The sequence below is a fragment of the Callithrix jacchus genome, chromosome 2, assembly GCF_049354715.1.
Source record: "Callithrix jacchus isolate 240 chromosome 2, calJac240_pri, whole genome shotgun sequence".
In the NCBI taxonomy this organism is placed as follows: Eukaryota; Metazoa; Chordata; class Mammalia; order Primates; family Cebidae; genus Callithrix; species Callithrix jacchus.
The window spans coordinates 184055618-184072266 of NC_133503.1; the positions used below are offsets into that span (position 1 = coordinate 184055618).

The 16649-nt window shown below is 39.9% G+C and overlaps 1 pseudogene; it reads right to left on the reverse strand.

The window, feature by feature from the left end:
- LOC108588723 (large ribosomal subunit protein uL30 pseudogene) overlaps positions 1-11211 on the reverse strand; it is a 131923-nt pseudogene extending 120712 nt beyond the window's left edge.
- Positions 11212-16649: the final 5438 nt, after the last annotated feature.

The following is a 16649-nucleotide window of genomic DNA, read 5'->3' on the forward strand; positions in this document are numbered from 1 at the left end:
AGAGCTGAACAGAGATGTGACAGGAATCACCACCCAACATTTTTCAAGTCCTTTATCATGACAGTAGATTCCACAATCCCTCCAGGGATGTGATATTGTTTTTGACTTCCTATTTTTCTAGGTAGATGAAGCCCTAATGGCTCCCATTTGGCCTTTCCCACCATGATAGCCCTCACCCTACCAGTCAGGGAGCCAACATAGGGATTCTGCCAGCTGCAAAGTATGTCTATGCCAATTATACATTCTGACAGTGGAGAAATAAACACAGGATGACTCCAGAGACCCACAGGACCTACCGTAAGTCATATGTGAGCTAACACTCCATTAATTACATGATCGCCATAAGCCCCTACTTTAACTGGAGGGACACAATGACTTTTGGGGTCCCCTGGAATCAAGGTCAGCTCACAGCCAGTGTCCAATACTCCCCAAAATATCTGATCATTTCCCTTTCCCCAGAGTTACCTAGTAAAAGGTTGGAGGTCTTCTTGGGGAAAGATGGAAGGAAGATTCACTGCATAAATTGTTGGTAATGTACTGGGTCCTTCCTCAAGGGGACCCAGCCTCCCATTCATTAAAGGGATTCTGGGTCTGTAAACTGGCTCAAGTCTGGAAATTAATTGAGGGGCTGCGAATCTCTGTTTTTATAAATCAAATTAGTCTTTTCTTTGTTCCACTTAGAAGTTTTTTGCTTGTATAAATTAAGTAGTAATGCTGTAGAATTCCCATCAATTTCACTTCTAGAAATACCATGAGCAATTAGCAAACACCAGAGCACCACAAGAGTCAGACTTTTCTGACTGCCACTTTGCTTCTGCTGTCCATTATGGTAGCTATGCCCACCTTATCTTTGACAGTTGAGTGCCACTTCAGTCAAGTTATAGGTCTAGAAGCAAACAGGGGTGTTGGGAGTGGTTCCTAAGGAGAATCATTATTTTGCCTGGCAACTGCCTCTAGGGAGGCCATCACTGTTGCTTCAGGCATTTCAGGGTTTACCTCCTCAGACAAAAGTTGAAAGGTTGATGGCAGCATCCATCGGTCAGGGAGGGGATGTTGCTGCTTCTGGGGATGGGGAAGCTGTTCGTTATGGCAAAAAAGGTTCATTGGAGTTTACAAACTCAGTGTCTCCAGCTTCATCAAATTCTTCCTACACATCCCCATTCCAAGTAGCAGTGTCCCATTCCTTTCCAGTAATGCCCTCACTTTAGCAGTGGACAACTGGCGAGGCTGTGCAGGCACCTTTTATTTCAGGTAAGCCACTTACATAATAAGAGTTTGTGTCAGTTTTTCCACAATTTCAGCTCTTTCTCTATGGGAGATAAGGCTCTCACTCAGGGTAATCTGAGCAAATTTGAGGCTCAGTATTTGCTTGTGAAGCCAAGAGATAGAATCCCTGAGTTTATTACTTTCTTTTATCGCTTTGTCCACTGAACTTAGGAGCAACCAACCAGCTTCATTATGTTTTTTGGTTCTCCATATATGGTCAAAGGCATTACGTACAGAATCACTAAACTCCTTGCCTCTCTTGAGTGGTGAATCAAGTGTGTCAAATGTATTTATTTTTCATAACTCTCCGAAAGGTTCAGGAAAAGGACTGTCAGTGTTCTCCACACTATTAGAAGTAAAGTCCTTAGCCTTTGGGTGTCTAATTATTTTAAGCAGCCAACTCTAGAAACCCCAAAACCAATGAAAGAACCCCATCCTTAGTATTTGGTTTCTCTAAAATCACTCCTGGTACCAAGTCTGTATTAGCAAGGATTCTCTAGAAGGACAGAACTAATGGTATATGTATATATAGTAGTGATATAGTTAGGATATATATATATATATATCGTGATAATATATATATATATATAGTGATACTATATATATATATATATATATATGTATATATAATAGTGGTATGAAATTTGTGACCTACCCAAATTTCATTTGAATTGTAATCTCCAGGTGTTAAGGGAGAGACTTGAGGGGAAGTGATTGGAGATATACATATATATATATGACACAAAGTCCCACAATAGGCCATCTGCAGGCTGGGGAGCAAAAAAAAAAGCAGATTTGATTTCTAAAACGGAAGAACTTGGAGTCTGATGTTTAAGGGCAGGAAGCATCCAGCATGGGGGAAAGAGGTAGACTGGGAGGCTAGACCAGTCTATCTTTTTATATTTTTCTTCCTGCTTTATATTCTGAGTGGGCAGCTAATTAGATGGTGCCCACCTAGATTAAGAGTGGGTCTGCCTTTTCCAGCCCACTGACTCAAATGTTAATCTCCTTTGACAACACCCTCCTAGACATGTCCAGCATTATACTTCACATGCTTCAATTCAATCAAATTGACACTCAGTATCAACCATCACAGATCAGGGCTCCATAACCTGACAGGGAGAATGAGATTTTAGTGATTGGCTTAAGATAAGTGGAATTTAACTGATGTGAGAGACAATTAAAATCATGAACAAAGAGAAAATCTAGTAGGGAGATAATGTGAAGTAAGCTAACCACTTGTGGCTATTACAGATATTGTCTTTACTTCGTATATAATCAAATTAGGGATTACATGAATAGCTAAACATGCATCAGAAGGGTAGAAAGTTGCACTGGGTGAATTCAGCATGATGTTAAATGGCTGGAGAGATTTAGTTGGTGGCTACAATAAGACAATGCACAGTAATGGGTAGAAACTATGGTCTCCAAACTTTTTGGCACCAGGGACCAGTTTCATAGAAGACAAATTTTTCATCAAAAGGGAGAAGGAGATGGTTTTTGGGTGAAACTGTTCCACCTTAGATTATCAGAAGTTAGATTCTCCTAAGGAGCACACAAGCTAGTGCCGTTACATGTGCCATTCACAATAGGGTTTTGCACTCCTATCAGATTTTAATACCACAGCTAATCTGAAAGGAGGCAGAGCTCAGGTGGTCATACGGTTAGGCTTTGTGTCCCCATTTAAATCTCATTTTGAACTGTAATCTCCAAGTGTTGAGGGAAAGAACTGATGGAGGTAACTGGATCACGGGGGCAGTTTTGCCCTTGCTGTTCTCATGATAATGAGTGAGTTCTCACAAGCACTGATGGTTTTATACCTGTTTGACAGTTCTTCCTACACACATTCTCTTGCTTGCCTGCCACCACGTAAGTCATGCTTGCTTTGCCTTCCACCATGATTGTAAGTTTCCTGAGACCTCCTAAGCCATGCTGAATTATGAGTGAATGAAATCTTTTTCCTTTAGAAATTACTCAGTGTCGGTGGTACTCTTTATAGCAGTGTGAGAACCAACTAGTACAGGTGTTAATGTTTGCTTGCCCCTCAGTCCCCTCTTGCTGTTGGCCCAATGTCTAGCAGGGTACCAGTCTGTAGTTTGAAGGTTGGGGACTCCTGGGTTATGTAAAAAAAATAAAATAAAATAAATTTACTTAGACTAAAGAAGGTGATATCCATGTCAGAATATATATTATTAGGTTCTATATTTTATATATATAAATACTTTTATATATATAAATATAAATATATAATATATATATATATATATAATATTATATATATAACATATTGGCCTGTTGAAGACGAGGACCTTGCTAATTATTTTAATGTCTTTTTTTGGTCATCTCTTTCTATTTAAGATGAGTGATTCTAGAGCATATTGGAACGTGAGAGTAATGATCTAATACAGTGGATGACATTAATGAAGTAGAGAAAACACAGATAACCAAGGACCAAGGGAGCAGTTTCTTTAATAAGTCACTAATGGAGGAGAACAATAACAATTAGATGGAGACTTTTTCTTTGACAGAAAAAAAAATCCCTTAAAATGAAATGAATGAGGAAACATACTCAGTACTAAGTTTGGAACATTATTCATGAAAAATAATACAGTTTTAAATGGTTTCTCACAAGGGCTGATGGTTTAGGTTAATAGGGTAACCTGTGAATTAGGTTAATGGGTTATTATTTGAAAGTGAGAAGGAAGGGGAAAAACTGAGTGGAAAATTCAAAGATTAGTGAAATAGTGTGCATGTATAATCAGGAGAAAAATTTGTTGTTCTGCAATATTAACAAGAGAGATAATTCAGTCTTGGTATCTGATATCCAATGTTATAAAAGAAATGATTATCCTAACTATATAATGATAAGCTATTACTTTTCGTAGACCAGCACTTACACACATCAATCACAAAATACAACTTTGGAAAACTCCTGTAGTCTTCTATGCCAATTTTTTTTTTCAAAAGATATCACACTTAAATTAGATCTATTCTGGAAGGCTTGTATATTTTCAATGACATCTTAGTCCATAATTCTTTTGAATTACTTTTTCATTTTAACAATAATTGCAAAGAATTTAGTATTAGCATGTTCTGGATCCAAGTATTTCTACTTTGGCCTATTATGAATTAGATAATTTCTTGTTGTTGTTACAAAGTCTGTTCTGTTCGTTTTTGGCTGTTCAGGGTTATGCTCAGCCTAACATACTAGATAGAATAGCACTCCTTATTTCCGACTCTGAAAACTGGAAAAAAAATCTTCAGACATCTCCAGTGTCCTCTGGAGAGCAAAACTGGCCCATGTTTGAGGCACACAGTTCTAGTTTACAGACATAACTACTTTTAACAGACCCACATTCTATGCTTTCAATGCTTGTTACATATACATGTACATATATGTGTGTATATATATATATATGTATATGTAACACACCTGCACCTTCTGCGCATATATATATATGTAACACACCTGCACCTTCTGCACATGTACCCTAGAACGTACAGTATAATATGTATACTATGATAATAGTCTGAATGCAGAAATACATACACTAGTCTGAATGTAGAAAGTGTTCCTGAAAAAAAATCATACATGAATCGATCTGTATGTTTACAGTTTCTAAATATTTGTGTGCAGTGTTTCTACCTATTACACAAGCTTTTTTAGAGGACTGATATCCTGTCTGATGTCTCCATTCACATTACAGAAATGTTGACATTCACTCAGGGTGGCTGGCAAAATATTAAATATTAGGAAAAGTTATAGATTATATTATCAAACCTTTTGGAAGGCTGAAGGTTATACTTTATATATATATATTATGAACATATATATTATATACTTATAAATTTATAATACATATACTTTAGGTTCTGGCATACATGTGCATTATTATAATTATATATATATATATATATATATATATATTATACTTTACGTTCTTGAGTACACTTGCAGAACATGCAGGTTTGCTACATAGGTAGACACATGGCATGGTGGTTTGCTGCACCCATCAACCCATCATATACATTAGGCTTTTCTCCTATACTATCCCTCCCTTATCCCTTGACCCACAATGCTTGTTTTTATGTTTATCCAGGAACCAATGATATAAGATTAACTGTTGCAGGCTAGTGAGAAAATAACAATTATTGTATTAATAAGTAAATTATGTGTTGCTACCAATTTATGGCCATGTGCCATGTTGTATTGAAATATTTCTAAGTCTCTAAAATGAAATTAAAAAAAAAAAATCACCCGTCCAGACAGACCATGCCAAAAACAAAACAAAATACAATTTGTAGAACTGTCATAAAGCTCTTAATTGACTCACATTTTATCTTTAACAATGTTGCAGCCTGCCCAACATATAAATCTGTTTCTAGTACTGTAGATGATTACTCATGTTCTTCTTTCACAGTATTTTTGTTCATAGCTTTATTATTATCCTCAATGTTAATTTTTCATTGTTTTATTTACCCTTTTATTTTTCACATTTTTTCTCGCATTCTAATCATTTCAGGTTGACTGTTATAATTAAAATATTGTTCTGTGGAAAATGTTACTGTAAATCATCATACACTTCATAATGAAAATGTGACTAAAGAAACATTTAGCTCTTAAATGGCATGCAAATTTCAGTCTGTAAAGTGGTATAAAGAAATTACATGCTCCTATCAAAAAATATAAAAGTTTATATTAAGAAGCCAAAGTGCCATTGTGCTTTAATCAGGCTTTCATCTAAATGGAAATGAGCAGGACTAATTACTTAAAATTTAGATACTGAGCTGAATCAGACCTGTTATGAAATACCTGGTTATTCTGACAGTGCCAAGGTAAAGAACTAGCCTATAAAATAATTTATCTACAATATAAGTAGTTTTATTAATTACAAAGATGATAAGTTCATTGCTGTTCTTGGATATACATTAAAATGTTTAGCCTGAAATGCTCAAAACAATGCTTTTTAATATTTTTAACTATGACACACTATGAAAACACATTATTAAAAGGGGCCAATATTTTGGTACTATCATTAATGATATTTGTTTCTACTTATTTCTGTGAGACGTTGATCACCACTGGTGGAAATCTGGCCTGCTGACTCTGACTCAACGATGGATGAATGAATGCAGTCTCACACCAGGTTCACAGACTCAAGTGGGCTATGGATGGCCATTGGCTGCTTTCTGAGGGCTACATGCAACCAATCGACCAAGACCCCCTCTCCATCATTACATTTATTCAGTATGAATTTTTCAACAGAGGTTCTAAGTCAACACACTTGTGGATAATTAACATGGTTAAAAGGGTGGTTTTACCAGTGATAAAAGTCCTAGGTTCTGGGATCAGAGTAAACACTTTTAATGGGTAATTCCCCTTTGATCTCCCCCTAGAAGGGACATCCAGCACAAAGTTTACATGAATAAATGGTTAGAGACAAAGGGATGTGGGTTAAACAGACTTAAACTGGGATAGCCTCTTATTGTCCCTATCTTCTCCCTAACCGAATGGACCTTCAGACCAACTTTGGCCTGCCCCAATGACACCTTTGTCTTTTCAAAAGGTTTGAGATTACAATCTGTAACTTTTCCTAATATTTAATATTTTGCCAGCCACCCTGAGTGAATATCAACATTTCCGTAATGTGAATGGAGACATCAGACAGGATATCAGTCCTCTAAAAAAGCTTGTGTAATAGGTAGAAACACTGCACACAAATATTTAGAAACTGTAAACATAAAGATCGATTCATGTATAATTCATTTTCAGGAACAACACTCTCTACATTCAGACTTAATGAAAGACCTTTCCTTTATTTAAGAAAAATCCAACTTACAATTATAATTACATTGCTTAGCAAATCAGTTTGAAACACTTGATTTGGTGTTTGGAGACTACTATGACAAAATTCAAATCTCTCCCAAATGCAGGTACACATGAATCAAACCAGATACGGACACAAACAAGCATACTTTACACTCTCAATTCTCACCAGGGGACTTTATGACTGTAAAGATCAGCCCTTCAGCAGCTCAAATGAACTTCTTAACGCCATCTTGCAGGCACTAAGGATAAGAATCTGGCTTCTACCCCTGGAGGCTCTGCCACATCAAACTCTTCCTTGAAAGTCCTACTAACCCTCCGACCCAGACCAGGACTCCTTTTGTCTTCTTTGCTCTTCCTGAACTGGTTCATTAATCTTTTCTCCTATCTCTTGTTTTTCTTGACATTAAATGTTTCCTTGTGTATAGTGGAATGTTTACCTTATAATGAGCATATCTTAAGTATAGTATTGTGTACGGTTTGCCATAGGGACTGACTTGTGGAGTGGATTGAGCCTGTGTGACTGCAGCTCTGACTCCTGAGTGAATGGGAAGTGCTAAGAGGAGCGACCTCCTTGGAAACTCCATGTGGTTTGTGGCTTTCATGATTGAAATTGCATCCATCAAAGCCTTGCAATGTGGAAACCCACAACATGCATGGACCCAGCTATCTCTAATTTTGCATAGCTCATAACAGCAGTGTTTTTACTCCAAAGAACCCACCAGTTCTTTATGGACCAGTATAATGATGTCTCTTCCTTCTCTGGCTGTGTCATTATCTAGGACCTCACTGTCGGCAGATAGATAGTTGAAGTGAAAAGGCTTTGAAAACATATGGGATGTTTTTCAATGCCCAAACTGGAAGTGAAAGAGGTGTTAGTTGCACACATTATATTTGAGAGAACCTGGCCACAGGGCCACATCGAATGTCAAGGTGGCTAGCAAATATGATTTAGCCACATGCTAAAAGTGAGAAGAAATAATTTGGTGGTTTTGTGGTTTCTAGAATAAACCTCTGAACAGATTTCCAGCAACTGGACTATAAGGCTGAAGGAACCAGTCCTACTTGAAAACTCCTGACAGAAAATATCTGGTAAGTTAGGTGTATTTTCTATTAGTAGTACTTAGCTCTATATATTGTGGGGAAACATACCCCTATGGAAGAAAGCTCCAACCCATTCTGTGAAACTTGTTGTCTATTTTGATGGTTTTTTTCTGTGAGCCACATTTCTAGAGAGATGCTCTAGAGTCTTATAATTGAACGCACTTGTGTGCTGAGGTTAGAACTCTTGTACACATCCACATTCAGCCGTACTCAGGACTACTGTCACTGTGCCTGGCTTGCTGGCACTGCAAGGACTCCAGAGCTTAACCACTTACTGATATTCTAGACAAACCTACAGACTGTAGAGATATTTTTGAATCTCAAATAAAGATGCTCGCTTTCTTCCTTGTGAGTACCTCCTTCAGTTCCTTGGAGACTTTAATGCAAGTGGATATCATTCTGAATAACCTACTTTCAGTTGAGATATTTTAATAACGCTTCCATGAAAAATAGAAGATGTCAGGGTCATAATTTATGAAACACCCGCTCCTATCCTTTGTCTCTAGCCTCCTTAGCACAATGCAATACTGGGCCTTCTTGCCATTGCAACCACTTTATAAAACAAAGGGTCTCTGAAGTAGCAGCCTTATCAGACTGCAGGTCTTGTGTGTCCTTCCCTCGGGCAAAAAGAATCTTAATTGCATTGACACTGAGGAGAAACCATGACAAAAAAGGAAGTCTGAAGGAGAAAAATTATTGAAGGACAGGTTGCATTTTTACCATGCACAAAAACTTTAGTGATTTTTCTAGCAACAAATCAATGAAAAAATTGCTTTTCTATCTTGCAGGCATCCCATTATACTTGAATACATTAAGTTTGCTGGTTCTTTTCCTCAATTAGGTGCCCAAGACATAACTCTCTATACTTTCCATTCTATAATAACTGGCTTGATATTTTTATGTCTATCTCCTTTTCATAATCTACAAGCTTCAAGAGGAAGCTTGCACTGTGCATTGTATTTATGACATTTTTGTTATCTATTACAGTGTCTGGCATAGCATACAGGGGAAAGAAATCCAGCTGGGCGTGGTGGCTCATGCCTATAATCCCAGCACTTTGGGAGGCTGAGGCAGGTGAATCATGAGTTCAGGAGTTTGAGATGAACCTGACCAACATGGAAACCCTGTCTCTACAAAAAATACAGAAAAAAAAAAGGCATGTGTGGTGGCAGGCACCTGCAATCCCAGCAATGCAAGAGGCTGAGGCAGGAGAATTGCTTGAATGCAGGAGGCTGAGGTTGCAGTGAGCCAAGATAGCACCACTGCACTCTAGCCTGAGTGACAGAGTGAGACTCCATCTAGGAAAAAATAATCTAAAATAGCTGACTTCATCTTGCTTGTGATGTCACAAAATAACTGCCTTTGCTCATTACTGCATGTTGGACAAACTAAATTCCTGTGGGAGGAATTTCATTTATGGTTTATCTTTAAAGCAAATGATAGTAGCCCCTTCCCTAAACTAACTACTCAAAAAATAAGGAGGTAGTACAAAAAGTAACAATGTAATGTTAGAAATTTATAGACGCATTTTGACCTGACCAAGGCCAAAAAATTATGCGACCCCCCCCGCAATCCCGTCACGGGACACCTACTGATGTGCAGATGTCTGGTCACCTGTCCCCTCTTCACCTCATCCCTCTCATTGTTCCCTTTTCCCAATATAAAAAGAAGGGTGAGATTCATGCCTTTTAAGATGACTCTTCAGAACCCCAGTCTTCTGTGGTTGCTGACTTTCCAACATAAAATTGCTTTCCTTGCTCTAATACGTGTCTTCACTTTTTGGCTGTTGTACGGCAAGCAGTAAGAGCTTCAGACCCAGCTGGAAATATAGAATAAACATGCCTTGACTAGATGAATGTATCAAAATCTCACCTGTGGGTAACGACCCCCATGGGCACCGAGGAATGAGAACTGTCCAGACCCCAGGCACAACTAGTTCCTGAAGCATATCTTAGTTTATAGTGTTATTGCTCAGGTGTTTCCTTTATATAATCCTTCATATATAATCATATATTAGTTTATAGAATTAGTGCTTGAAGTGTAACTTACTACCAATATATATCTAGCATACCTAGTTCTATATAATCTTTCTATATAATCCTATATGTATTGTAGTCAGAGCTGTACTGACACATTTAGTGCTGATTTATATAATCCTTCTATATAGTCATAGAGTAGTTTGTAGTAGAAGGAATGCCTAGAGCAGTAACAGAAGAGAAGCAGTTCTGTTCTGAAGAGAAAACAGCCAGACCAGGACAAGAACCAAAGATCCAGTTGGTGGTGTCCCTGCCTGAAAGGGCATACACTGTATGGCAGGCTTGGAGCAAGAGCCTCTCCTCCTGATAAAGGAGTTGTGGTACCTTGCATCCAGTTCCTGTGGAAAGTAGGCCTCAGGCCTGAGATTCTAGAAGTAACCAAGGGAGAAGAACCTCTCTGGTGTGACCAGTCACAGCGGCTCTACACCCTGTCAGTCTTTTCTCACTTCTGTGCTAGCTCAAATAATCCTCCCATAAATATCTTAAGAGCCCAAGTCTGTCAGCTCCCACTGGCTTACAGTATCCTTCTATCAGAAATCCTTTGAAGTCTCCAGCCCCCAGATAAGAAGTGTTGCCCATGACACCTGTTGCATACCGCCCACCTCCTTGCCTCAGTGACCTAATGAGGGTGCACCCCTTTTTTGTACATGACCCTCTACTACTGGGCATGGCACAGCCCCTTGCTGTGCACGGCCAACCTGTCTGCCCAGGTGACATAATGGGGTGGTCCCCTCGCTTGTAACTCACGTGATTATGTATGCCCTATTACTAAGCCTATAGATGATGACCTCACTCATGACCCTGCGCCCTTCGTGTACCTAATAAATACAGATGCTCTGGGGCATTTGGGGGCCACTGCTGATTTACGCTCACAGGTGGTGTGGCCCCCTGAGTACAGATGCTCTTCACCAGTTCTTCAGTGTCCTGTCTCTTTACTTCTTGGATCTTGTACCTCAATACAGCATAAGAAACACCCATGACCGTGTGGGGCCACCACAGCCCTACACTCACCATTAATGAACTAAGGCAATACTTAAAGGTTTAATGCTTTGTCACTTCAAACTGCCTTTTTTTCAAACTGCATGAAGTAGAAATTAGCCCTTTCTGAACACTGAAATATTCTTGCATGACAAGAAAAAATAATAAATAATAAGAATGATAGATTGAATTTATCTTTATAAGAAACAGTTCTTGATGTGTGAAAAAAATGAATAAAAAATACATCTTGGCTCAGTGACTGCCTGAATCTCCCTCAGATTATGTTTAAAAATGAAACTGAGTTTTATCTTATCAATTAATTTATTATTAATTTTAGCTCTGAGTAAATGATCAAACACAGTTGGCATTTAACATAAAGCACAGAAGTAAAGATGGCAATCTCTTAAATAAGTTTTAGACTTATCAGGTCAAACATTTTTCTTGCACATTGCTGTCAGGAACATTTGTTAGGGGTCATTTTATATTGTTGGTGCTGGTAAAAACTGAAAATCTTCGTAAGTTAATCGGGAAGTAATTTAAGAATCTGCGAGTGAGAAATGCAGAATCACTTCACAATAAAACCTTTGTATGGTGATTAATGACACTGGCGTACAGTAATCATTATTTCTCACAAATTAGTCAGTTCTTTATTGATTACCATAAGAATGAAGTTGATTGGTGTTTACATTAGCCTTCTCAGTTTTACCCTCAATTTCAATCTCACACAAACGAAGGCATAAAGGATATTAAGAAGGAGAGAAGGAAGAGAAAGAGAAAGGAAGAGGTCAAGGGATGAAAAGTTACTTAATGAATACAATGTACATTGTCTGCGTGATGGTACACTGAAAGCCCAGAATTCACCAAGACAGGATATATTTGTGTAACAAACTGCACTTATACCACTTACATTTATGCAATTAAAAAAAAAAAAAGAGGAAAGAGAAGAAGAAGGAAAAAATGAAGGGGAAAATTTGAAAAAAAATTGAAAAAAAAATCTGTATGAAGAACCATAAAATGTTTGCTTTTAGGAATCCAGAGAAGCAGAGACTGAGCTAGAATTAGACCTGCAAAAGATTTGTTGAGGAAAACAAGCATGGGGAATAATGCCTAAGATGCAAATGTAGACAGAATATTCAGACTATTATGCAGGTGTGACTGCTGTGAAGGCAAGGGGGGAGTAAGAACACTGGGGTGGGAGTTTCTTAACCTGCAAAGCGGTTCTGAGAGTGTATTGGGCCAAGCCACTGGGAGTCCTCAAGCCAGTGCTGCCATTTGAGGAGTACAGCATCCCACATGAAGGACCTTGCCTTCATATCCCCTTTGTTTTCAGCTGCTGAATGGAAGTAACCCAAGAACATCATGGACTAGGTGAATTCAGAGAGGTAGCAGCAGTGGATGTCAGACAACTCAGCAGGAAATGTGAGCAGTACATTTTATGGGCACCACAGGCAGACCCCTCATAGCTCAGAAATCTGCTTCTCCTTGCAGGTTTGTGGATCAACTCCACATAATCCCCATTAAACTGTCTACTTGTGGGGAATCTTAGAAGAGTGAGAAGAGTAGAGAACCATACCCTGGATGCAGCAGTTCATTTTAAAGCTACAACTCAGCCTTCTCTTTCTCACATTGACTAAACACTATCCTAGCACCTTCCTCAACATTGGTCATCACATTTTCTCAGTGCATTCTCTGGTGAAGCAACTCAAACCTTCATTCCTGATATTTCTGAGCCCTTGGTAATGTGAAAGGAAAATATTTTGGGCCCTTCCAAGCTGGAAACCACTCAGAACAAATCTGCCTCCCAATCTATTCAAGTCACCCCTTTGCTCACAAAGGTAAATGCATATTCTGATTGCTTTCTTTGGAAAGAATTACCAGAAACTCAAGAGAATGCACCACCTCTCTCTCACCTACATGTGACCTGGAATCCCCCAGTGGAGGGGCCTTACTTTGAGCTGTCTCTGTCTTTCTGGACAGAACTAATGTACTTCTTATATGTTGATTGATGTTTCATGTCTCCCGATGATTTATAAAACCAAGATGTGTGCCAACAACCTTGAGCAAATGTCGTCAGGACTTCCTGAGGCTATGTCAAGGATGCATCCTCAATACTGGCAAAATAAACTTTCTAAATTAACTGAGACCTGTCTCAAACTTTTGGGGTTCACATTCTGGTAACAAAGGGCGCATTCTGAGTAGAGATGCCTCTGACCTTTGACAAATCTCCTATCAGTGATTGGTATTAGCACGAGTTAACTTTATGGCTCAAACCAACAGAACAATTTGCAAAGGTCTGTGGAAATCCCCTTCAGAGAATCTCTGATCTCCCATATTTGGTTCAGATCTAAAGTTTATTTTGCTGTAGAGCTCCTTTTTTACTTCTCTTTCATTTTTTTTTTTTTTTTTTTTGAGTTTTACTTGCTTCAGACAGGAAGGCAAGGTTTCCTGTTTTGATGATGATGGAAAGGAGGTAACTCCTTTATGAAGCTTGAAGTCCAACAGGGAAGATGAGCTTTTCCGTTTTGTATTCTGTTTTCTTTTGTTCTGTTTTATTTCTTGCTTCTAGGATACTAGAGAGATAGCCTGAGACTCATTACTAGGTAAGAAAGAAACTAGTTTGGGATTCTGTCTTGCAAATTATTTTTAAACAACTCAATTTTACTAGGTAAGAAAGAAACCAGTTTGGGAATATGTCTTGCAAATTATTATTATTATTATTATTTTTTTGAGTTGGAGTTTCACTGTTGTTACCCAGACTGGAGTGCAATGGCTCGATCTCGGCTTACCACAACCTCTGCCTCCTGGGTTCAGGCAATTCTCCTGCCTGAGCCTCCTGAGTAGCTGGGATTACAGGAGCACACCACCATGCCCAGCTAATTTTTGTATTTTTAGTACAGACGGGGTTTCACCTTGTTGACCAGGATGGTCTCAGTCTCTTGACCTCATGATCCACCCACCTCGGCCTCCTAAAGTGCTGGGATTATAGGCATGAGCCACTGCTCCCGGCCTGCAAATTATTTTTAAACAACTCAATTTAGCAATAACAACCAGATGGCGTTAATTTCTGCTTACACTTAGAGTCTGCAGAAATCGTATAATTGGTGTGATCATTGTTAGTGAGGGACTGTGTGAGAGGGACTTCTGGGTCAGGTGGGCGCTGTGTTTTGAGTGCAGGACACTCCCCTCTGGCAGGCTAGGGGCTTTTGTTTCCACTTTCCTGCCTCTGGCCCTTGGAGGTGGGGGTTCCCTGACTCAGGGTTTGAAAACAGTAGCCAATCCGGCAAAGAATTCAAAGATCAATTAATCCAGAGGAGTTTGAAAGAACCCAACTCGTTGGCCGAGAACATGAATGAGTAGGGACTAACACAGGGGTAAACTCTTACTGCCCAAGCCTGGATCAGCACCCTCTTCGGGTCCCCTTCCACGACTTGGAAGCAGTCCTTTCGCTCTGCCTAATAAACTGCGCTCCCACACACTCTTTGGGTCCATGAGTCCTATTTGAGCTGTAATACTCATGGTACAATCTGTCCTGCCTAGGACCAGCTCTCCATATAGCAAACTTTCTCCATCTAGAGCACCATAGTGAGACCTGGTCTGAGACTTAAGTAATTACAGGGCCCACAGCAATAGGGCAGACTGCTGTGATGGAAAGTGGGGAAAAGGCTTTGGTCCAGAGGGAGTTGTCTCAGCCTTGGCCCCTCGGCCAGCCATTATTTTCTTTAAGATTGTTATATTTAGAGACTCTTCTCAAGAAATGTATCCTCCTGGGGCAGTTTTATGTTCAGGCCTATGTTAATTGGACTCTTGCTAGGGAATATAAATGGCACCCAAGCCTCACTGGCCTAGTTCTCCAAGGACATGCTGGTACAGGGCCACTACACCCGGCAACCCCATGTCCTTTAATGTGGTCAAAAAGGACATTAGACAGTGAGGACATGCCCATTATGCTGGCAAGTGTGATTAAACCCGGCAAATGGGGAAGGCCCACAAGATGATCACGTATCTAGGGTGCAAGGAAAACTATAAAGTGCTGCTGTACAACTGGGGGACGCCCCAGGGCTGGCAGTTTCAAAAAATAACAACAAATAAGGGCATCCCTGTGTTCAATTTCAGATGGGTGCTACTCTTCCCAAGGCAAAGTCACCCTTAAAGTGTATCCTGGATAACTGGGATCAAGTTGACCCACAATCTTTGAAGAAGAAGAGGCTTATCTTCTGCAGCACAGCCTGGCCAAAGTACCCTCTTCAGAGGGGAGAATCCTGGCCATCTGAGAGAAGTGTAAGTTATAAAATCCTTCTACAATTAGACCTTTTCTATAGGAGGGAAGGTGATTGAGGTCCCTTATGTGCAAGTTTTCTTTTCTCTAGAGATAATCCTAAACTATGCAAGGCTTGTAACTTATGTCCGGCTGACCACTCCCCAGGACTACCCCCATACCCAGGACTCCCTGTGGCTACTCCCTCCACTGATACTGACAGGCTCTCCCCAGCTCCTGTTACCCAAAGGGTATCAGGGAAAGCCAAAATGACCAAGGCATCACAGGTTCCCAGGATGCCCCAACACTGCCCTCTACAGGCGGTAGGAGGAGAATTTGACCCGACCAAAGTACATGCTTCCTCTTCACTTACTGACTTAAAGCAAATCAAGGCGGACTTAGGAACGTTTTCGGATGACCTGGACGAGTGCATAGATGTTCTGCAGGGCCTGGGTCATTCCTTTGAACTAGCTTGGAAAGATATCATGTTACAGCTTAGTCAGACCTTAATCAGTAATGAGAGAGAAGCCACTCTAACAGCCGCTCGAGTTTGGGGACACTTGGTACCTTAGTCAAAGGAATGACAAAATGATGCCAGAGGAGAGGGAAATATTCCCTACAGGTCAGCAGGCCATCCCCAGCACAGACCCTCACTTGGTTCCTGACGCAGAACATGGGGACTGGAATCATACGCACCTATTGGCCTGCATACTAGAGCTTTTAAGACAGACCAGGAAGAAGCCCATGAACTATGCGATGTTTTCCATCATAACTCAGGGAAAGGGAGAAAACCCAACAGCCTTTCTTGAGAGGTTATGAGAGCCTTAAGAGAATATATGCCCCTGTCACCAAACTCCATCGAGGGTCAGTTAATACTAGAAGACAAATTTATTATACTAGAAGACAAATTTATTATGCAATCAGCCGTGGACATTAGAAGAAATCTGCAAAGGCCAGCCCTGGGGCCAGAACACAGTCTAAAAATCATTACTAAGTCTAGTAATGTTGGTGTTCTCTAATAGAGATCAGGAGGAACAGGCTAAAAGGAATAGGAGGGACAAGAAAAAGGTGGCGGCCTTAGTCATGGCACTCAGGCAGGTGGACCTAAAAGGCCCAGAAAAGGGAAAAGCTTGGATTAGCCACCAGTCTGGCAAAGCTTGCTACCACTGTGCCCTACCGGTAC